The sequence below is a fragment of the Coregonus clupeaformis genome, chromosome 15, assembly GCF_020615455.1.
Source record: "Coregonus clupeaformis isolate EN_2021a chromosome 15, ASM2061545v1, whole genome shotgun sequence".
In the NCBI taxonomy this organism is placed as follows: Eukaryota; Metazoa; Chordata; class Actinopteri; order Salmoniformes; family Salmonidae; genus Coregonus; species Coregonus clupeaformis.
In genome coordinates this window covers 40,127,558-40,152,915 of record NC_059206.1, presented here as the reverse complement: position 1 = coordinate 40,152,915, position 25,358 = coordinate 40,127,558, and the positions used below count along the sequence as shown (strand labels likewise).

Below are 25,358 nucleotides of genomic sequence, written 5' to 3'. Positions count from 1 at the left end.
AGGGCCGGGTAGGGCCTGTTTTTTCATCAATAACTAGGGTACGGGCAGGTCTCGGGTATCAATAAATTGATCACTAACATTTTGAAGCTGAGCCATTTGCTCTTGCTCTACTGTGCAGTACAGTCATATCTGACTAAGATCATAACATGGTGTCAGAAGTGCTTCAACCTTGTCAAATACACTTAGTGGCCAGATTTTTTGGGTACACCCATTTAGTACCGGGTTGACCCCCCTTTGCCTCCAGAACAGCCTGAATTTTTCGGGGCATGGATTCTACAAGGTGTCAGAAACGTTCCACAGGGATGTTGGTCCATGCTAATGCAATGACATCACGCAGTTGCTGCAGATTGGACAGTGGTGCATTCATGCTGTGAACAGCCTGTTCCATCTTTCATTCCAAAGATGCTCTATCGTTGCTCAGTTGGTATCAAGGGACATAAAGTGTCCCAGGAAAACATTCCCCACATCAGTACACCACCGCAACCAGTCTGTACCGTTGACACCAGGCAGGATGGGGCCATGGACTCATGCTGCTTACGCCAAATCCTGACTCTGCATGACGCAACAGGAACCGGGATTCATCGGACCAGGCAATGTTTTTCTTCTCCTGAATTGTCTAGTGTTGGTGATTGTGTGCCCACTGGAGCCGCTTCTTGTGTGGTCGTCTGCTGCAATAGCCCATCCGTGACACGGATCGACAAGTTGTGCGTTACGAGATGCTGTTCGGCACACCACTGTTGTACTGCGATGTTATTTGTCTGTTGGTGGCCTGCCTGTCAGCTTGCACGATTCTTGCCATTCTCCTTCGACCTCTCTCATCAATGAGCTGTTTTCACCCACAGGACTGCCGCTGACTGATTTTTTTTCTTCGCACCATTCTCGGTTAACCCTAGACACGGTTGTGAAAAGCCCAGGAAGGCGGACGTTTCTGAGACACTAGATCCGGTGTGGCTGGCACCGACGATCATACCACGCTCAAAGTTCTAACGTTCAATTGAACAATAACTGAATGCCTCGATGTCTGTCTAACTGCTTTATATAGCAAGCCATCGCCACGTGACTCACTGTCTGTAGGAGCAATCAATTTTCGTGAACGCGGCAGTGTACCTAATAAACTGTACCAAATAAAGTGTAAAAGACAGGAGAGATCATTTCACAGAAAATAATCATGTTCCTTGAGTTTTGTCAGAGTTTAGAGTGATGAAAAGTATCTAACAGCTAACTGCTCTTTCATGTCTCTTCATTAGTGCTGAACGATTAACAGAAATGTTGTTTATTTTATTTGTTTTTTAAACAACGTCGGTTCAATTATTTGAATTCCATTTCGTGAGCTCAATGCGCACATCGCACAGTTTCTCTAGAGATAAATCAGATCCAGCCTGAACTGAGAGATGTAGTAGGGGGTTGTAGTTTTCAGTCATGTGAAATCCATAGATTAGGGCCTAATTTATTTCTTTCACTTGACTGATTTCCTTATACAGTGAGGGAAAAAAGTATTTGATCCCCTGCTGATTTTGTACGTTTGCCCACTGACAAAGACATGATCAATATATTTTTAATGGTAGGTTTATTTGAACAGTGAGAGACAGAATAACAACAAAAAAATCCCCCCAAAAATTATAAATTGATTTGCATTTTAATGAGGGAAATAAGTATTTGACCCCCTCTCAATCAGAAAGATTTCTGGCTCCCAGGTGTTTTTTATACATGTAAAGAGCTGAAATTAGGAGCACACTCTTAAAGAGAGTGCTCCTAATCTCAGTTTGTTACCTGTATAAAAGACACCTGTCCACAGCAGCAATCAATCAATCAGATTCCAAACTCTCCACCATGGCCAAGACCAAAGAGCTCTCCAAGGATGTCAGGGACAAGATTGTAGACCTACACAAGGCTGGAATGGGCTACAAGACCATCGCCAAGCAGCTTGGTGAGAAGGTGACAACAGTTGGTGCGATTATTCGCAAATGGAAGAAACACAAAATAACTGTCAATTTCCCTCGGCCTGGGGCTCCATGCAAGATCTCACCTCGTGGAGTTGCAATGATCATGAGAACGGTGAGGAATCAGCCCAGAACTACACGGGAGGATCTTGTCAATGATCTCAAGGCAGCTGGGACCATAGTCACCAAGAAAACAATTGGTAACACACTATGCCGTGAAGGACTGAAATCCTGCAGCGCCCGCAAGGTCCCCCTGCTCAAGAAAGCACATATACAGGGCTGTCTGAAGTTTGCCAATTAACATCTGAATGATTCAGAGGAGAACTGGGTGAAAGTGTTGTGGTCAGATGAGACCAAAATGGAGCTCTTTGGCATCAACTCAACGTGTTTGGAGGAGGAGGAATGCTGCCTATGACCCCAAGAACACCATCCCCACCGTCAAACATGGAGGTGGAAACATTATGCTTTGGGGGTGTTTTTCTGCTAAGGGGACAGGACAACTTCACCGCATCAAAGGGACGATTGACGGGGCCATGTACCGTCAAATCTTGGGTGAGAACCTCCTTCCCTCAGCCAGGGCATTGAAAATGGGTCGTGGATGGGTATTCCAGCATGACTTTGACCCAAAACACACGGCCAAGGCAACAAAGGAGTGGCTCAAGAAGAAGCACATTAAGGTCCTGGAGTGGCCTAGCTAGTCTCCAGACCTTAATCCCATAGAAAATCTGTGGAGGGAGCTGAATGTTCGAGTTGCCAAACGTCAGCCTCGAAACCTTAATGACTTGGAGAAGATCTGCAAAGAGGAGTGGGACAAAATCCCTCCTGAGATGTGTGCAAACCTAGTGGCCTACTACAAGAAACATCTGACCTCTGTGATTGCCAACAAGGATGTTGCCACCAAGTACTAAGTCATGTTTTGCAGAGGGGTCAAATACTTATTTCCCTCATTAAAATGCAAATCAATTTATAATATTTTTGACATGCATTTTTCTGGATTTTTTTGTTGTTATTCTATCTCTCACTGTTCAAATAAACCTACCATTAAAATTATAGACTGATCATGTCTTTGTCAGTGGGCAAACGTACAAAGTCAGCAGGGGATCAAATACTTTTTTCCCTCACTGTATGAACTGTAACTTTGCAAAATCTTTGAAATTATTGCATGTTGCGTTTATATTTTTGTTTAGTATACATAGTTTATTGTATAACACATGGTAATTAACTACAATGACCATAATCCATTGCGCATCTACTTGTCCAGTCTGTTTCTTTTATGCCTGGTACGGAGGAGAGAAGAATGCACAATCGTGAGGTGATAAAGAGAGCAGCGTTTGCTTAGCATGGTAGCTCTACCTGAAAATACACGATCTAAGTGATTGATAGTTGGTAATCAGCAGTCATAACAGTATGCCTTATTTACTTTGAAGAATTACTAAAATGTGATTTTGTCAGACAGCATAGGCAGCAGCTCTATAGAGATGAGATGGTGACTTGGAATGAATTAATAAAGTCATCAAATAAAACAAATGTAATATACACAACAACTGAAATATTTTATGAAGTAAAGTAATGTGAATAAATGATGGTTAATAAGTGATAAGCAGTAATGGGCAGTCAGTACCATCATGGGACTTTTATTAATAGTTTTATTCTGTGTTGTTACAGCATTCAACCCACATAATGCATAGTCCATTTAATGTTTTAAAAGATAACTGAAGTTGAAGACCCAAACAGAAACCGACCTCAAAAAGCAATAATCGCTCAGCACTACTCTTCATTAAAGCAGAGCAGACCAAGTGGAGCTATTGCTATGTATACTCACAGACTCAGAGCCGCCGAGCAGAGGGCATGCAGAGCGAGCTGCACGCAGGGAGCGAGTGACAGAGAGGGAAGAAGCTAATGGATTTACTAACGGAGTAAGTTATTTCGGATTTCAGGCAGTGCCTTAAATTTGGCAGAAGCAATCAGGCCTGGGTAGGGTAGGGCCTGAACGCCGCAGGCATGGGTAGGGCTTGGGCTTAAAATTCATGCCCGTGCAGAGCTCTACTAAGAACTAACCTACTGGAAGGCCTCGGGAGGGTTTCTAAAGAGGCTGCCTCTTTCTGTGGGAGAGAAAGCATTACAGCTCATTAATTAGTGCATTTAATATACTTACCAGGAATACAGCATGGAGTTCTAGATCTGCTATGTGGCTTTATGCTACTGTGAATGAGATTTGCATATACAGTGAGGGAAAAAAGTATTTGATCCCCTGCTGATTTTGTACGTTTGCCCACTGACAAATAAATGATCAGTCAATAATTTTAATGGTAGGTTTATTTGAACAGTGAGAGACAGAATAACAACAAAAAAATCCAGAAAAACGCATGTAAAAAATGTTATCAATTGATTTGCATTTTAATGAGGGAAATAAGTATTTGACCCCCTCTCAATCAGAAAGATTTCTATCTCCCAGGTGTCTTTTATACAGGTAACGATCTGAGATTAGGAGCACACTCTCAAAGGGAGTGCTCCTAATCTCAGTTTGTTACCTGTATAAAAGACACCTGTCCACAGAAGCAATCAATCAATCAGATTCCAAACTCTTCACCCTGGCCAAGACCAAAGAGCTCTCCGAGGATGTCATTTACAAGATTGTAGACCTACACAAGGCTGGAATGGGCTACAAGACCATCGCCAAGCAGCTTGGTGAGAAGGTGACAACAGTTGGTGCGATTATTCGCAAATGGAAGAAACACAAAAGAACTGTCAATCTCCAACGGCCTGGGGCTCCATGCAAGATCTCACCTCACCTCGTGGAGTTGCAATGATCATGAGAACGGTGAGGAATCAGCCCAGAACTACACGGGAGGATCTTGTCAATGATCTCAAGGCAGCTGGGACCATAGTCACCAAGAAAACAATTGGTAACACACTATGCCGTGAAGGACTGAAATCCTGCAGTGCCCGCAAGGTCCCCCTGCTCAAGAAAGCACATATACATGTCCGTCTGAAATTTGCCAATGAACATCTGAATGATTCAGAGGAGAACTGGGTGAAAGTGTTGTGGTCAGATGAAACCAGAATCGAGCTCTTTGGCATCAACTCAACTCGCCGTGTTTGGAGGAGGAGGAATGCTGCCTATGACCCCAAGAACACCATCCCCACCGTCAAACATGGAGGTGGAAACATTATGCTTTGGGGGTGTTTTTCTGCTAAGGGGACAGGACAACTTCACCGCATCAAAGGGACGATGGACGGGGCCATGTACCGTCAAATCTTGGGTGAGAACCTCCTTCCCTCAGCCAAGGCATTGAAAATGGGTCATGGATGGGTATTCCAGCATGACAATGACCCAAAACACAGCCAAGGCAACAAAGGAGTGGCTCAAGAAGAATCACATTAAGGTCCTGGAGTGGCCTAGCCAGTCTCCAGACCTTAGTCCCATAGAAAATCTGTGGAGCGAGCTGAAGGTTCGAGTTGCCAAACGTCAGCCTCGAAACCTTAATGACTTGGAGAAGATCTGCAAAGAGGAGTGGGACAAAATCCCTCCTGAGATGTGTGCAAACCTGGTGGCCAACTACAATAAACGTCTGACCTCTGTGATTGTCAACAAGGGTTTTGCTACCAAGTACTAAGTCATGATTTGCAGAGGGGTCAAATACTTATTTCCCTCATTAAAATGCAAATCAATTTATAACATTTTTGACATGCGTTTTTCTGGATAGTTTTGTTGTTATTCTGTCTCTCACTGTTCAAATAAACCTACCATGATAATTATAGACTAATCATGTCTTTGTTAGTGGGCAAACTTACAAAATCAGCAGGGGAGCAAATACTTTTTCCCTCACTGTATACTACCAGTCAAAAGTTTGGACACACCTACTCATTCAAGGGTTTTTCTTTATTTTTACTATTTTCCACATTGTAGAATAATAGTGAAGACATCAAAACTATGAAATAACACATATGGAATCATGAGGTAACCAAAAAAGTGTTAAACAAATTAAAATATATTTTGATTCTTCAAATAGCAACCCTTTGCCTTGATGACATCTTTGCACACTCTTGGCATTCTCTCAACCAGCTTTATGAGGTAGTCACCTGGAATACATTTCAATTAACAGGTGTGCCTTCTTAAATGTTAATTTGTGGAATTTATTTCGTTCTGAATGCGTTTGCGACAATCAGTTGTGCTGTGACAAGGTAGTGGGGGTATACAGAAGATATACCTATTTGGTAAAAGACCATGTCCATATTATGGCAAGAACAGCTCAAATAAGCAAAGAGAAATGACAGGCTAATGGACAGGAGGCGGTCAGGGGGTCAACTCCTCACACAGCCCTGTCAGCAGAGCAGCCCCTCGAAGCCCCTCTGCAGGCTGCAGTCTCAACTAGCTCCAGTAAGGGCTGGGCAATATATCAAATTAATTCAATTAATTTGAATATAAGTTTTAGCACGATATTCCAAATGCCTGTATCGCAAGAATCACATTTTTTTAAATATATATTTTTATTAGCGTTTGTCATCTTGTTCTCATGTTATCTTTTTGGTCTCGTCGCCTTCGCTCCTTCTGCTGTGACTGTGCAGATTTTCTATTTACATACACCAAGCCCCTCCCCCTCCCCTCACAAAGATGAGAGATCACTTGCTCCTCTCTGAAAAGTGGTTTCAACTCACTATTTGCATTTGAGGTTTGGTCCAACAGAATCGGTCATATGGACATCGAAAGACATTGAGACATTCTTTTACTGTAGTAGAGGAGAAGTTAACCTTTCTAACGATGCCGTTTTCATGTCTCAACTACTCAAATTGCGCGCAGAGCAGACACTACTAAAACAGGAGTATATGAACATTGATTCTTGAAAATTCATGCTCTGTTTGTCGCGCGTGGCATTGCGGTACCACGTACCGCTAGCAGCATTTTTATACTAGCTGTCTAGTCTGTGTTTAATAAATGTGCAATAAGCATAAAACACAATTATATAAGGAATAGGCAACTCGTTCTCAGTCTGAGAAATAAGGTAGGCCACTTGATTTCAACATCTGAACAAAGTAGATAGGCTAGCATGCTGTTCAAACAGTTGGAGATGGACAGAAGGGTGTGTTTATAAAAATTCAACTGTTCTGCCTTGTTAGCTAGCAAAGAGATGGTTGGTTAAGGTGGTTAAACTTGAAATATAAAGATTAGCTGGCTACTCACTAGCATGTGGGCTTGTGCTTGAGAGACCTGTGTTCATTTTCTACAATGCCTGCTATAAAAAGTTAGTCATGAATGTGCATTATGCAAGGTTCTGGATAGATTTGTAACAAAACAGGCATTTTCATAGATAGACTTTAAAGCCATATCAGTGATTATTGCAAAAAAGCATGTTAAACTATTTTTGTAAAATAATAAATTATTAGTGGGTCTTATGGTTGTGGAAGGCTTATATTTAGCCTAGGTATAATTTCACAAGCCCTGAATTTATTACATTATTGTTGATTGTTTGAAATGCAGTGTATTTGACTTTTACAACAAAGCTTATCTAGAGAGAGAAAAATAATAATAGTGACACGATATGATTCTTAGGCCATATAGCCCAGCCAAAGCTCCAGTGACAGAGAGAAAGAACACACGTCCTCGATAGGTGACAGACAGGAGTCACCATGTCAAACTGTCACCTTCACCTGCCACTTAATATCCATTTGGCATAAAATCAAGAAGCTCATCCACTCTATCTAAGGCTACAATTTGATAGAAGATCTAAGAAAATACACATAGTACATTCACTCACACACACACCGACAGAAACACACACTCACACACACACACACCAATATGACCCTCCGACCCTCCCTCGGCTAACGCGAGCCATTTAGCACCTTGTGTTTGTTGTGTTGGGGTGCAGCAGTATGACATACGACCTCAGGGTCAACATAGAGAGCAGGGGGTCACAGGATCAGCCAGGCAGCTTGATTCATGAGGCAGCAGCAGCACAACACTCCCTCTGTCTCTCTACCACTGCCTCTTCAATAAGACCTCCCCCAGGGGCTATGAAACTATATGGACCTGAACATCAGAAGAAAACATCCATCCGCGCGGTGCACAGGAGGACAGGACACATACACACACTTGGATGCACACACACACGCACTAGTGTTGCACGGTATACCTAAACTTCAAACTTTTTTGATACTAGAACATGAAAAACAGTTTGGTACTAGAATTTGTGTTACTTTTGGTACTTCTGTCAAATGTATCGCACGTCATATACGGATTGAGAGGATCGAGTCTGTCTAGTTATTTGTCTGAATCTTCTCAAGGGGGCAGTAGTAAGCTAGCCAGGCTACTTGCTCTTGCGCATGCAGCTGACACAGCGCGAGCCACTTTTGAGAAGCAAGCGAGAGGAGAAAGAAAATGCAGACAGCATGTCTTCTTCTAACGAAAACATCATACCTCCATGCCCGGAGCTTGTTGACAAAACTGGCTCCAGAAGCGAACTATGGGAATACTTTGATTACAGTGTAGATGAAGGCCAGCCCACTAAAACAGCTATGAAAAAGGTGTTACAAAGCAGTGCAGTGCAATGGAGTTTTAGTTTCAAAACTCCATAAATAATGTTTTGGTGACAATGCTTTTGATGTGATTTAATTGGTGTGATGCCAAATCCAAACAGGCCTCCTTTGGGGGACATTTGCTGTGCCAGGACCACCCACAGTTGTCAGTGCTGGTTGGCAAATTTTATCTCAACGAAGGCCAAGGGCTCGCTGGCATCAATCAATCAAATGCAATTGGTGGTAACATGTCATTCTCTTTTTGTCCAGACAGCACCAGATAAATGTGGTCCACATACTGAGACAGAGGTGCGCTGTTTCCCTCGCTAGGATGATTTCTCCGGTAAGATACTGTATATACAGCCAATTTCAAATTGAAGGAAAATTATGAAAACACAGTGAGACGGAATTGAAATTGTTTTATAATTGTTTTGTTTTTGTATTGGACAAATATTTTGGGAAGCTTGGCTTCCCTTGGCATCTATGAATACACTGCCAGAATGTCATAATTATGTCTATTTCTAAAATGTATCTTCTCAAAATCAGATTTTAAACCTAACCATAACCCTAACTTTAACAACAATTCTGACCTTATGCTTAACTCTAACCTTAAATTATGACAAAAAAACACATTTATTAATTATTAATATATAGCCATTTTGACTTTGTGGCTGTGGTAACTAGTGACAACCCAGCCCTGGGCGGACCATTGCACCCTGATGGTTGAAATGCACTCTGGGAATCATAGAATGCTGTGTAAAATCCACTGCATTTCTATGGTGTGTAGACTATTGCAATGTAGAAGCTTCAGAAATTAGTTTCAAATAGTTTTTTATGTTGTTTTGTAACTATTCATTTAATACATTTAATTATTTAGCTGTAATGAATAATGAATTATAGGTCTAATGAATGTCATTTGACCTAATATTATGGCCATTGATGAGCAAATTAACCTACATAATGACATTACATTTAAAACGGTTTAGATGTAATTGTACAATTATTGTGTATGCTCTGAGTCTCAGATATGGTTTTGTATAAGGAAAATTGAAGATATTCTTTTGTTATTTAAAATGGTGTTTAATTTTTTGAAAGAAATTGAATATAGAAAAGAATATATTCTATTTGTTATTTAGTTGTTCTACCAGTAATCAACATATTGTTCAATGTTAAAATAAATCAAGCCCAGTGGTTCAGTGACTTTAGCTTGATGTTTTTGCTGTAGTTTTGTTTCAGAATCGAGTATGGTTTCCATATCGAGTATCGTGATACTAAAGCTGGTATCGGTATCGAAGTCAAAATTCAAGTATCGTGACAAGACTAACTCTCACACACTCCACTGTATTATCATATGCCTCCATTACCTAATGCTGACAGCTCGCTGCACGCTCAGGCAATCAGTTACACAATGAGGCAAGATTAAAGGTGAATTGCCCAGAGGGGTCAAAGGTTAATGACTGCTGAGCTGATCTGTGTGCGTTCCATAAACAAAACAACAGAGTGAATCAGGAGTCTAGACTGCCTTTATTGGCTTAGTGGTGGGGAGCAAAGGTGCATCATGGCAGACACATTTGATCTAATGGGAGAGAGAGCAATCTGTTTGGCTCTGATCTGATGAGCTCTATCTGTCTGATGGAATCATTAGATATATCAACTGTCTGGGCTCTGGCTTTCACTGACCAATAGTAGTGAGGTAAAAGGTAGTACTGTCTGAGTAATAGGACAAAGATTTGTGTTATCAGTTCTGTAAAAAAAAGGGCCTGTTATGTGTGTGGGTGTGTAAGTGTCCGTTTTCATATGTGTGTATTTGTGTGTGTGTGTGTGTGAGCTAGTGTGTGTGTGTCTATTTTCCTTCACCTCCCTGGCCTTTCCTTCCAGCAGCAGCACACAAACAGGAAGGCTGAAGGCCCTGCATGTCTTCCTGGTGAAAGAGAGAGAGGCACAAAGGGAGCACTGCTAACTAACATCAGTCCATAGTAACAGTTGATGATAGCAACAACAGGCTGGAGCCACACAGCTGTGTAATGACGAGGGAGGGAGGAGAGGAGAGGGGAGGAGAGGGGCTGTAGGCTGACATATACTGTAAAAGGTTTAGGTGGACAGGAGGGGAGACAGACAACAGTAGTGATGCCTATTCATAGAGCGGTGTGCACCAATGTACCATCTCTGATATGACTTGTTATGGGAGCATTTTTTCCGAAAAGGATCAAAAGCTCTTTTCAACCCAAAAGACATCGGAGCAGGCCAGATGGAGGTCTAGAGAAAAACACTCAACGTTAGCGCTAATGTCTACTTGCCTCCACCACTGTCCTCAGATCCACTGGCTGATAGTTGATGAGACCCTAGTCCCAGGTGTGGGGCCCAGTGTGTTTGTGCGTGCGTGCATGTGCGTGTTAGCTGCTTGATGCGTGTTTCTCATCCCGCGGTATCGGATGCGTACAGTACACGCGTACGTCTGAGTTGGAATAATGGAGCTGGGAGTGTGGCGGTGTCGGGTAAGATGTGCCCGCTGTTTGCTGTTAATGTGTAATTATCAGGCTCAAACACACGTGGCCTCTCTGCGTATCACAATACACAGGAACAGATGGTGGGAAGGTGTTAAATAAACACTAATGCATGCTCATTATCAGCTTGCGTTACAGGCAGCTGCCGCACCCCCTATTTCTGACACAGGGATTCTTCAAAATAACAGGCCACATGAATACTTTACATCTGAGGCAGAGAGGAGAATGAATAGTTAAGCGCATAGAGAAAAGTGCAAAAACTAATCTGGTTTCCAGGACAGAGCTCTATGCGGCTCAGCTTCTTTGTAATCACTGGGCCGGGATACACACACAGCCCTGATTCCAAAGCGCTGTCATGCACAGCTGGAATGACAGTTGTCCACTCTCTGATTGAGTTGGAGGGAATCAATGCAGTCCACACAGCCACACACACAAGCACACACACAGAGAGAGAGAGCGAGAGAGAGAGAGAGAGAGAGAGAGCGCACAGAGAGAGAGAGATTGAACGCAATATACACCAACTGAGAAGGCATTATGTAGGCTATTCTTTAGCCCACTAAGCCCCTCTTCTAAAATCCCATTGTTTAGCCTGTGATCGGACATCTTTCCTTGACGAGCATTAACAGAAAGGGACAAAATGTTCTGAGGCAGGCAAACGGCTTGGTTTCATAACTGTCTAGTTGAGTGCAGCACTCTGCCACAAAGTCACGTAGACACTTAACCCTTTCCTGGGCGAGCCTCCTCCTCAAATACCCAGAGGAGACAACAGGTAGTCAGGTGAGAGTGAGTCACACCCAGTGAAGGAAAGAAATATAAGCGAGATAGAGACTGAGGGGCATGACATTTGGACTTTGTCTCTCTCTAGACAGAGTACCTCTATGGCACCTGTGTGTCCACTACTTTGCATCTCACTAGCACACTCTAATCATCAAGTCGATATAGACCCTTATAGCTGACATTTGTCAACCAAGAAATCTGATCAAATTGGTGAAATACCAACCAACAAAACGAGTTGTTTGACTTTCCTTTGTCCTCTCCAGGCATATCCCTCCCTCTCTCCCATTCCGTCCCTTCCCTTGCCATCCTTTTTAGATTCATGCTCCCTTCATTACATGACCACGGCACTCAATTAGCTCAATGTCAGCGGCTGTAATAGACTTGTGGACATGATACCCCTGTGGGGTTTGTTTCACTCTGTCACACACACAGGCCTCTGCCCCCCGCCCCACAAACATATTGACTGACTCAGCCGAGCACATTGCACTAAATATCAGCTTTCTGCAACAGTTCCCCTCTGTCCCCCAGCTCTGAGTGGGCCAGGGTGGAGTGAGACAGGGGTGCTTGGTGGGGTGGGGAAGGATGATGATGGCGGGATTTGGGTCACCCAGATGAACTAACAGAACTTGCTCTGGACAATTCAGATGGAGCCCGGGGGGCTGTCAGAAACCTGCTGGCTGAGTATGTCACTCACTGTCACAGCAGTGAGAGCGCTTCTAAGAATCTCTGTCCCTGCCTCTGTCCCAGACATCATAACTAAAGCCTGGATCCGGCCACACTGCTCTGTTCTTTTCCTAGAAGACCAGCAACTGTTTCCAGATCAGCGCTGTGTCCCAACAAGACATTTCCATTAGCCGCTGCATTACCACTCTCAGAGGAGGAGCACATGGGAGCTGCCAACACGTCTTCCCCGGTCTCCCTCCCCATCCCAGCATGCACTGCCCTCGCTGCATTAGCACACTCGGGTGGGCCTGTTGCTGGGCGGGAGAAACATGTGACATTGAGAGGTTCAGCGCTTTGGCCCAAACCCCCTCCCCTCCCTCCTTCCCTCTAGCCCAGCTCCCCAGCTCTCCTTTGAAGGCGAGCGGACAAGGCGAGGGGCGGGGCTGTGCTGTGCTGGACTAAGGTGGGTGCGACCAGCGTGGCAGGGGCTCCAGAGCTGACCTTCCACTTCATGAGATCGGCTTCGGTGACATTCGGATCAAGCGCTCGCCCGGGCTGCCTCCCTCCCCCATTGCAGAGCCGGCTATAATGCCAAGTGTGTCCGATCGCTTTAGCATCAAAATACCGACAGCTCCCGCCTGCCTCCCACTTTCTCCCCTCCTGCTCCCTCCCCCCCTCCCTCTGCCTCTCCCCCTGCTCCCCCTCCAGGGAGCAAGAGAGTCGGATGATCGGCGGTTCCCAGTGCTGAGACGACAGAAGCAACTGACCATACAGTGAACAGGGAGAGGCACAAACAGGAACAAGCTCCCAGACCTCCTCTAAAGGACACCTGAGCTCCCCAACCCACCACCGACTTACACACAGCCCAGTGAACAAACAAGTACAAGATTGACACAGATTAAGAGGGACACACGGACCATTCAGCAGGAACATTCAGGAATCTACATCCTCCCTCAGTCTGCAGTATGGAAGCCTCGTGGAAAGCTTGACAGAAGAATATAATTGAGTTTCCACTGGCTGCGTTCAACAACTTAATAAAGCAATCTCCTTGTTTCCTATTTGGCTGATTCTCAAAGAGAGAAGAGTTATAGCAGTCAACAGTGTGATTATGAGACTAAGAGAAGAAGGGAAGGGTTATCTGATACAGAACATGTTGTTATCGCTGGCAAGGCAGTCTCCATCCATATTGGACCCAAATGACTTCAACCAACAGTCCGCTCCAAACTACACTCTGAGGTCCCATAACATTACAGGGCAGCCCAGCCAAAAGTTTTCACATTCTTTTTGTTGTTGTTGTTAAGTAAGCACCTCTAGGCACGACTGCAGTGATTCCAGCACAGAGAGGAAGCACGCATAGGTCCGGAAGAAAATACAAATCAATAAATAAATCATGTGAATTGGCTTTTTCCTTTGGCCTGGCCTTGTCCAAAATGTGTGACCCCTCTATTGTTAGCTATTCCAGATGGCTGGTGCAAGCCCTTTGGATTCCAGTCAGTCCAGTCATGTAAGCAAAATGAGGAAAAACAAAAAAGGACCCTAACAGATGACATTGCTATAAATCACAACTTAACCGTCCTCGGAAACCAGTTCATCACTCAAAGCAAAACTGGCCTCTACAGTTTGTTTTCATAGAGGCTAAATATGATTGCTTTTCCTTTGTTGACTTCTCGTCCTCATCAACTCCCTTGGCTAGTACATCATCCTTTTCTGGCACTATGGTACACATTTTCTTCCCAGCAACAGTATGTTTGTTTAGGGCTGTACAGTACATCTTGAACTAGCATGTTAGGTTGAGGGGAGGGGTCTTCTAGAATGTGACAGAGACCCACACTGATGTTTCTTTACCATCACTCCCATCCTCCTCTCATGTTTATCAGTGGTAAAGAGAGGCAGATGGCGGTCTGATGCCCCCCGCCACAACACTAAGTCCACCCCCCGCTAATAAAAACATGGCATTCATTATCAGACCTCTAGAGTCAACAGAGAGAGCTGGAGTGACAGTCAGAATAGCGTTTCTTCCTTGAATGTCTTTATCAGGGATGATGAGAGCTAGTCGAACTACACTGGGGAGAGAGCAGCTAGCACTGAGCACGGCTCAGATATCTGGGTTAAGATGTACATATTCATTTATATTCATGGCGTTCATTAGTTTACCCATATATTTCAGAGTTCTCAGAGTGCCCCTGCTGTGGTTAACATACTGTACTGTATTAAGCAACACGGGGCCGCAAGAATGAGAACTTGTTTATTCATGTTTAATGGATGATATGAAAAAAAAGGCTGTTTTTTCAGATGCAGCCTTGCTACAGTGAACATCTTACGCCAATTCTGTCCGGATTTGAAATATGTAGCAAATTAGATGTATTCTTATTTTTAACACATCTCTGTGAACAACACTGGGATTTAATACTCGCATTCAATCTCTAATTCTTGCATTGAATGTGTGTTTAGTGAGGCATTCTGAATTCATCCCAACAGTCTTACTGTGATAATCATTAGAGTGAAAACAACATTCTGCCTCTCCGGGGTATATGATGACTGAGAGATGGTGTGGATCTATGGCTAGCCCTCCATCCTTCCCTCCCTCCCTCCATCTCTCCCTCCTATGGTTTGAGCTGTAACAATGAGATAGCATTTCAGTGTGATGGTGCTGTGCAGGGATTATGGGCTCAGAGAGTTATCAAAGGCTTAGTCGCTGTGATTTCTCCTGACATGTTATTGATGGCTGCCGTCACTCTGTGCCAAGGGGAAGGCCCCTGGCGTTCTAGCTGCACCTGGCCCTGCCCAACCCGCTGGCACACTGGCACACAGGTGGTGAAGACAGCTCAGTACATCACTGGGACCGTGGTCCCACCCATCCAGGACATGTACTTGAAACAGTGCCTGAGGAAGTCCGGCAACATCATCAAGGACCCCATACACCCCAGCCACGAGCTGTTCTCTCCCTTACAGTCGGGCAGACGGTATCGGAGCATGTCTGATACCAACAGGCTGAACACTTGAACTGGACTGACCACCTGCTCAGATTTTCCGCAACTTAGCACACATGCACACACACACACATGCGCGCACACACACACACACACATTAATGCTACACACACACATCACAATTACTGCTACCAGACTCTTATTTACTATTACTAATACTGCACACTTTAAAGACTTGGCCCCCAATCCCTCCTTTCTCAGATACACGTGTAAATATTGGACTATAAATTGTGCCTTCCTGTATTATACTTATGCTAAAATGTTTATCTATTCTCCTGAGCCATGTTGAGATGTTGTATACCAAGGTTATTATAGTGATGTCACGTCTACTCCCCTCCCCCTCTCCGGCGCTCGAGGTCGCCAGTTGACTGTTCATTACGCACACCTGCCACCATCGTTATGCGCACCTGCGCGGTATTATGAGACTCCCCTGGACGCAATCACCTTCCTGATTACCTCCCCTATATCTGTCACTCCCTTCGGGTTATTCCCCAGGCGTTATTGATTCTGTTTCATGTCTGTACGCTACTCGTGTTTCTTGTTTTGTTCAATGTTTCATTTATTATTAAATTCACTCCCTCTACTTGCTTCCCAACCCCCAGCGTACACGTTATAAGTCAACTAAAACTGAATCATGAAAAAATACATCTGGTGTATTTTGTTGGACGGTGTTAACTAAACTGAATTTCAAATAAAAATCTGAAAACGAATAGAAATAAAAACTAATGTAAAAACACAAAACTGGAAAACCTTGGTGTATACCATGTGTATCCTGTACATACAGTGGGGAAAAAAAGTATTTAGTCAGCCACCAATTGTGCAAGTTCTCCCACTTAAAAAGATGAGAGAGGCCTGTAATTTTCATCATAGGTACATGTCAACTATGACAGACAAAATGAGAACAAAAAATCCAGAAAATCACATTGTAGGATTTTTAATGAATTTATTTGCAAATTATGGTGGAAAATAAGTATTTGGTCACCTACAAACAAGCAAGATTTCCGGCTCTCACAGACCTGTAACTTCTTCTTTAAGAGGCTCCTCTGTCCTCCACTCGTTACCTGTATTAATGGCACTTGTTTGAACTTGTGATCAGTATAAAAGACACCTGTCTACAACTTCAAACAGTCACACTCCAAACTCCACTAAGGCCAAGACCAAAGAGCTGTCAAAGGACACCAGAAACAAAATTGTAGACCTGCACCAGGCTGGGAAGACTGAATCTGCAACAGGTAAGCAGCTTGGTTTGAAGAAATCAACTGTGGGAGCAATTATTAGGAAATGGAAGACCTACAAGACCACTGATAATCTCCCTCGATCTGGGTCTCCACGCAAGATCTCACCCCGTGGGGTCAAAATGATCACAAGAACGGTGAGCAAAAACCCCAGAACCACACGGGGGGACCTAGTGAATGACCTGCAGAGAGCTGGGAACAAAGTAACAAAGCCTACCATCAGTAACACACTACGCCGCCAGGCACTCAAATCCTGCAGTGCCAGACGTGTCCTCCTGCTTAAGCCAGTACATGTCCAGGCCCGTCTGAAGTTTGCTAGAGTGCATTTGGATGATCCAGAAGAGGATTGAGAATGTCATATGGTCAGATGAAACCAAAATATAACTTTTTGGTAAAAACTCAACTCGTCGTGTTTGGAGGACAAAGAATGCTGAGTTGCATCCAAAGAACACCATACCTACTGTGAAGCATGGGGGTGGAAACATCATGCTTTGGGGCTATTTTTCTGCAAAGGGACCAGGACGACTGATCTGTGTAAAGGAAAGAATGAATAGGGCCATGTATCGTGAGATTTTGAGTGAAAACCTCCTTCCATCAGCAAGGGCATTGAAGATGAAACGTGGCTGGGCCTTTCAGCATGACAATGATCCCAAACACACCGCCCGGGCAACGAAGGAGTGGCTTCGTAAGAAGCATTTCAAGGTCCTGGAGTGGCCTAGCCAGTCTCCAGATCTCAACCCCATAGAATATCTTTGGAGGGAGTTGAAAGTCTGTGTTGCCCAGCGACAGCCCCAAAACATCACTGCTCTAGAGGAGATCTGCATGGAGGAATGGGCCAAAATACCAGCAACAGTGTGTGAAAACCTTGTGAAGACTTACAGAAAACGTTTGACCTGTGTCATTGCCAACAAAGGGTATATAACAAAGTATTGAGAAACTTTTGTTATTGACCAAATACTTATTTTCCACCATAATTTGCAAATAAATTCATTAAAAATCCTACAATGTGATTTTCTGGATTTTTTGTTCTCATTTTGTCTGTCATAGTTGACATGTACCTATGATGAAAATTACAGGCCTCTCTCATCTTTTTAAGTGGGAGAACTTGCACAATTGGTGGCTGACTAAATACTTTTTTTCCCCACTGTACAACTAATACAACTTGAAACACGGCCCCCTTCCCATGGGAAGGAATGAAAGGCAGATACAATGTCTGCCCACTCCTCTACTCCCTCTCCAACACCCGTCAGTTCTGAAGACACAGCCTGAGATAAGTTATTCACACACCTGTACACATGCAAACACGTCATTCATTCATTCATTCAGGTCAGACTCAGTGGACTTGATCAAGTAGGCTACTGTCTCAGTAGATACGACTCCATAGGCACTGAAAACCCACGCAGATAACTTCACATTCACACTATTGCTTTAAATCAAACCCATCTTTACATCAGAAGTTGGTTCGTTTTTTTGCACCACTCCTCATACATCATGAGACAAAGGCAGAGATTTATGGATTGTGGATTTAAACTGAGCTGCTTTCAATTAGCTGGCACAATAAGCTCTACGATTTAGAACAATAGAGGCAGGAATTAATCAGGCAGGATTTGGGGCCTGTGACATTGTTCGCAATCTTCCTATGTTTACATACTGAGGGGCGGCAGGTAACCTAGCGGTTAGAGAGGCGGGCCAGCAAACGGAGGGTTGCCAGTTCGAATCCCAGGTCCGAGGGGTGGCAGTGGAGCAGGTAGATAGCTTCAAGTTCCTTGGTGTTCAAATCACTATAGACTTCAAGCGGTCCAAACAAACACGCACCGTTGTGAAGAAGGTGCGACAGTCTCTCTTCCCCCTCAGGATGTTGAAAAAGTTTGGCATGGGCCCTCAAATCCTCAAAAGTTTCTACAGCTGTACTATTGAGAGCATCTTGACTGGCTGCATCCCTGCTTGGTATGGCAATAGCACCGCCCTCGATCACATGGTGCTACAGAGGGTTGTGCGGACAGCCCAGTACATCACAGGGGCCGAGCTCCCTGCCATCCAGGACCTCTATATCAGGCGGTGTGAAAAGAAGGCCCGGAAAATCATCAAAGACTCCAACCACCCAAGCCATAGACTATTTTCTCTGCTGCCGCACGGCAAGAGGTACATCAAGTCTTCAACACACACACACACACAAACAGTCACGCCATCATTTGCTCACCCACACATTATACTGACACTACACACCCGCACACCCACTCACATACAAGCTGCTGCTACTCTGTTTATCTTATTTCCTGTTGCCTAGTCTCATTACCCCTATACTTACAGTGCATTCGGAAAGTATTCAGAACCCTTTCCTTTTTCCACATTTTGTTATGTTACAGCCTTATTCTAAAATGGATTGAAAAAATAATAATCCTCATTAATCTACACACAGTACCCCATAATGACAAGGCAAAAACTGTTTTTTAGATTTTTTTGCGAATGTATTACAAATAAAAAACGGAAATATAACATTTACATAAATATTCAGACCATTTACTCAGTACTTTGTTGAAGCACCTTTGGCAGCGAATACAGCCTTGAGTCTTCTTGGGTATGACGTTACAAGCTTGGCACACCTGTATTTGGGGAGTTTCTCCCATTCTTCTCTGCAGATCCTCTCAAGCTCTGTCAGGTTGAATGCGGAGTGCCGATGCACAGCTATTTTCTGGTCTCTCCAGAGATGTTAGATCAGGTTCAAGTCCGGGCTCTGGCTGGGCCACTCAAGGACATTCAGAGACTTGTCCCGAAGCCACTCCTGCATTGTCTTGGCTGTGTGCTTAGGGTCATTGTCCTGTTGGAAGGTGAACCTTCTCCCCAGTCTGAAGTCCTGAGCGCTCTGGAGCAGGCTTTCATCAAGGATCTCTCTGTACTTTGCTCCATTCATCTTTCCCTCGATCCTGACTAGTCTCCCAGTCCCTGCCGTTGAAAAACATCCCCACAGCATGATGCTGCCACCACCATGCTTCACCGTAGGGATGGTGCCAGGTTTCCTCCAGACGTGACGCTTGGCATTCAGGCCAAAGAGTTCAATCTTGGTTTCATCAGACCAGAGAATCTTGTTTCTCATGGTCTGAGAGTCCTTTAGGTGCCTTTTGGCAAACTCCAAGCGGGCTGTCATGTGCCTTTTACTGAGGAGTTGCTTCCATCTGGCCACTCTACCATAAAGGCCTGATTGGTGGAGTGCTGCAGAGATGGTTATCCTTCTGGAACGTTCTCCAATTTCCACAGAGGTCAGAATGACCATCGGGTTCTTGGTCACCTCCCTGACCAACGCCCTTCTCCCCCGATCGCTCAGTTTGGTCGGGCCGCCAGCTCTAGGAAGAGTCTTGGTGGTTCCAAACTTCTCCCATTTAAGAATGATGGAGGCCACTGTGTTCTTGGGGACCTTCAATGCTGCAGAAATTTTTTGGTACCCTTTCCCAGATCTGTGCCTCGACACAATCCTGTCTCGGACCTCTACGTACAATTCCTTCGACCTCATGGCTTGATTTTTGCACTGACATGCACGGTCAACTGTAGGACCTTATATAGACAGGTGTGTGCCTTTCCAAATCATGTCCAATCAATTGAATTTACCACAGGTGAACTCCAATCAAGTTGTAGAAACATCTCAAGGATGATCAATGGAAACAGGATGCACCTGAGCTCAATTTCGTGTCTCATATAAAAGGGTCTGAATACTTATGTAACAAAATTCTAAAAACCTGTTTTCGCTTTGTCATTATGGGGTATTGTGTGTAGATTGATGAGGACATTTAAAAAAAAACAATTTTAGAATAAGGCTTTAACGTAACAAAATGTGGAAAAAGTGAAGGGGTCTGAATACTTTCCTAATGCACTGTATCTTCCTCCATCACTCCAGTATCCCTGCACATGTAAATATGGTATTGGGACTGACTTTTTCAATATTTCCTGTATATAGTATGCTTACTTACTTACTTTATTGTGAATTTCTTATTCTTATTTCTTGTGTGTTTTTTCTAGTAATACATACGTTATTAATTATTGCATTGCTGGGTTTTGAGTTTGCAAGAAAGGCATTTCACTGTACTTGTGCATGTGACATTAAAACTTGAAACTTCAAAAATATGGCGGGAAATTAGCTGGCAACTGGAGGGTTGCTGGTATCAAATCCTAGATGCCATTGCCTGCTGTTGTCCCTCATGAGCAAGACACTTAACCCCCCATAACAACAGCTCCCCGGGCACCCAGTGTGGCAGCCCCCTGCACCTCTCAAAAAAACCTGTATGTGTGTTTTTCAGAGGGGTTGGGTTAAAAGCGTTAGTCAAATTTCAGTTGGACCTTGTGTGCAATTGACCAATAAAGTGATCTCTCTCTAGCTCTACAGAGCTACAGCACAGGGATTACAATATCACTGCAATGATGTCATACAGTTTGGACATTTCCCTGCATACCCTGTTTCATCTCGAAAAAGTCAAACTGATTCAGACGTATGGAATTTGCAAACATTGCAGAACAGTGTGGAGGCTGTATATGTTAGGCCTAAAGCCAGTGCATTAGCCAGTATCTGGTGAGTACTATATGATTCCTAACATCCAATTAGCTCAGCCTTTTGGCAGAGCTTATCCTAGAAGTGACAGACCCCAGACCAAACACTCAACATACTGAGACATCACACCGGTCTAACTGGACACAAACAACTGTTAGGCTATTTTATTTTCCAGTGGGATCAGCAGCCAAATCTGCTGTGATAGTCCAATAATACTTTCTGAATTAAAATAGCCTGTGAGTCTGTGTGGGGGTTGTGGTGATGAATATGTGTGCAGGGGGCGAAGGCCAAGGCAGAGCGCGGCTGTAATCGTCAGCTTGGCGCTCTGGCCCCTCTGGCTCCTGACCCAGCAGGAAGCAGCCAGGGAGTGTACGGACTCCAGCCAGCCAATTAGAGAGCAGCGAGCGTGGAGCATGCTGAGGCTAATGACCTCCCTCTCCTCGACCTCCCTCACCTCTGTGGGACCCCACCCAAGGAAATACAAGGAGCCGGGAGCCACTGGAACCGCCCCGCAAACCCGGCTGTGTGACCACAAGGTCTACAAACACATGCTGCCTCTCACTGGAGCTGAATGCCTGGGCCCGGTGCTGCTCAAGCTCTGCCGAGTCTGTCTCACAAACAATACACGCGCACATAGTACACAAACACACACACACGCACAATCAGGAAGGAGCTACATTTGTGTTCTGTTCTCCCCCGTGTTTCCTTACAGTTCACTCTGGCTCAGCTCTAGGCGATAGGCAGGGGAAGTTCTTTCCAAGTCCTGTAGAATTCTAAATGGGCTCCAAATGAATTGGCAGGATTCACGAGGCAGTGAGATAATTCTGAGGCTGGGTAATGAAGTCAGCTACGGACCGTGGTGAGAGCTAATAGGGCTTGGCTTTGGGCGTAATTGCTGCTTAAGCGACGTCAATAAAGAGGGATTAATCAAACTCTAACCGCACACCTGGCGGCCAGCCCCATGCCAACGTAGAGTGGACTGTGAGAGTCAGTGAAGGGAGGGAGAAAGGGAGGGACCCAGACAGAGGTAGTGGTGCGGAATCCCAACACCACATCCATACTACCCACTCTAATAAAAAAAAAAAAAGGGGGAGCCAGAAATTCTCTCTCTCTCTCTCTCTCTCTCTCTCTCTCCTCCTCCTCCTCCTCCTCCTCCTCCTCCTCCTCCTCCTCCTCCTCCTCCTCCTCCTCCCCCCCCCCCCACAACAAACACAGACCATATGTGAGTTCAGTGCTGGCAATCAGACTGTATTGTGAAGCAGGCAGCTGAGTTCATCAGGAAAAAATTAGCCCTCCGCTCGGCAGGCCTCTCTCCCATTGGCCAGTCACGCGGCCCGCTCTGTTTGAGGGCACCCCAGACATTCCTGTGGATAATCTTTTCCATTCCTCCACTCAGCTCCGCGAGGACAGACCAAATCACTGCACAAGGCCTGCATTGTGAGAGCCTTTCAAAAAGCCCTGTTTTAAAGCTCTCTCTCTCTCTCTTACTTTCGCTCTCACACTTCTCACACATTGCCCAAAAACCTTTTTTTCCCTCTCGTCTTTTTTTGGCGGTCTTTTAAAAAAGAAATAACAAAATGATTGCTTTTCAAATTATCGCTGGAAAAGAAAAGAGCCCTGAATACTATGTTTCTCACGGTCTCTTTCCAGTAAGGGTTTGTTTTTGAGAACTCTAAACAATGTGAAACCACTGAAACCAGAGCGTGGCCACATCACTGTGCTGCCGGGAGTTCTGGAGATCACCGCTGGAGTCGACTCCCCGGGTGAGGCCAACCAGCCTTCCCAGAATCCTCGGCTGCGTCGCTGCTCAGCACCCCACGTCCTCCACAGCAGCTTGTCATTGTGGCCTTGGCAGAGCGGCCGCGGGACGGGATTGGAGGACAATCACACAGATGCGAGGCGGGTTAGGACGGGTGTGTGTGCTGGATGTGGCGGTGGGAGATTTACGGCAACACATTCCATAATTAGATCCATGATTATGACTGGGGCTATAAAAGACAGACTCCAGCTAGGCTGAACATTATGCTCCTACTCTTTGTGACTAAGAATCACAACGCTTTTACAGTTCTCAGCCTCTCTCTCTCTCTAAGAACACATTGCTACTCTGCTACTCTGCTCTGAGCAGCTAGGCCACGGAACATTTACCACACCACTGAACTTGCGAAATATCAAAACAATGCAAAGACAAGAAAAGACAATGTGACTCAGTCTCACACATTCTCCTCATCCTGTGTAAGTCAACCAGGCACAGACAACTATTTCATGTGCCTCGTCATGCCTTGAAATAACTAAAAAGCACATGGGAGAAACCACCTTTGACACAGTTCTATACAGTAACAGTTACCACTTATAGTTGGTGTGCTAGAGAAGTATCCCGACTATTCTAATTGCTCAGGAAACGTCCCCACCCTCACCGAGGGCTGTGACAGTCAAAAATGTACCCATCAATCACACCAGCCCAGTAACACACACATCTATGGAGGAGAAAGAGAAGAGAGCGGATAAACAAACAGTGTGCACCTCAGCGATCTTGCTGAGACATGTCCATGAATAAGTATTTGTGGGTGAGAGAGAGACAGAGAGGGTAGTGGGTTCTTGTTCTGCCCGTCAAAAGCTTTTCTATTTTCTATATCCTCCCTTTTGTCAATATTGTTCGATTCTTGGACCCATTTCATTCACATGTTCTGTATTGACAGTTGTAAGTGTAAGGTGGTCTAGGTCAATGACAACTCATCAATACAACCTTTTAACCCTTTACACTCGTGGGAATTGGCCTATATGGATAGGGCTAAATTGAAATATTTCTTACAGAAGAAATATGAAATGCATATCAATGGTAGCAATTTAAAGGGAACAGTTTGGAGATAATGGAAATCTTATTAGACCAAAGGTGAGAACACAACCGTTCACCTGACGAGACTGAATCAAAACATTACACTGTTGATTTTATGTGTACTTGACATTTACTGTACTTTTCACCGCATTTGTTGATAACGAAATCTGAAAATACTCTGGATACATTCAGTAACATGATAAGACTATTCCTGGAAAATGTGGGGTAGGTGCAACATAAGATAACAAAATGAGGGTTTGAGTGAGAGGACTAACTGGTGTCTCCAAGTGGCCACACCTCTCCAAAGTGTGCACAGTTCCTAAGCAATTTCAATGCACTTATGACTCAAAGAAGAGTCTTCAACTATAAGGTGCTTTTTTGAGCTCTCCTAACTGTGCCGTTGGGGAACTAGAGCAAGCACACTTGTAGTTGTTTTGTTTGGAACACAACCCTGCATCCCCGCCATCACACAATTACTATTGTTGTTTACGCAATACAAAAACAGACCTTTATAAATCATAATCTGGGTCAAGTGGGAATGATTTGAAAGCTTGTTCTATTGCCAACATGACTAGCTAAGTTATAAAATATGATATTACAGTGTTAGGCTTTCACAAGGCAATTCAGGGAAACAGATCATCATTTTGGTGCGCATAGAAAGGAGTTATGAGTGCATTCAAGTGCGTGGACCACGGCAAATGTTCTTCACAATAGACAAACATAGGCTCATTCTGTTCAGAACAACCCAGGGTATGATTTAATCTAATACCTGTACATCAAACATAGTGGTCATAAATGTTGACAGCGTATATGATTTGGAGTTGTGAAGTGCACATTTGGACTGACGGGAGTTTGGCTTGCTTGTATGACATCAAAGCGGTATTCATTATAATCCTCAACATCTCATCTTTCTAAATACATCGAGTCTTCTTAAATTTACAGCGTTTCCCTCACTCAGACAACATAACATTTGCAAAAGATGCCCAATTAGCAGGAGGGATGGGGGCAACTTCTTGTTTCGCACGATGCTCAAGTTCAGACTGGTTGTCAGTCAAAACCCATACAGCACTGTGAAGCGCAGGGTCAGAGCTCTGACGTCATGTATAGCATGTTACTGTACAGCCATTACCTTCCAATTTAGGCATTTATTACTGTCCAAATCTGCCATTTCCAACCTGTGTATGGGTATGTGTTAAGGGCTACAAGTCATGAAGCTAACACAGGGCTTTGTCTGTGAAGTTCCATACGGAATAAAGTCACACAATCTACCACTCTCCTGTAAATTCATCCAAGGTGCCACTGTTTGGTTGTTCTGGTTTCGTCGCCTTTGTCCGAAGCATGTTCCCCTCACATGATATGGGTG

At 44.3% G+C, this 25,358-nt stretch overlaps 1 protein-coding gene across 5 annotated transcripts in view; it reads right to left on the bottom strand.

Annotated features, from left to right (window-relative positions):
* The window catches only part of LOC121582449 (retinoic acid receptor RXR-alpha-A), a 151,247-nt gene that overhangs the window by 76,291 nt on the left and 49,598 nt on the right, over positions 1–25,358 (bottom strand). The gene's annotated exons all lie outside the window — the stretch shown is intronic.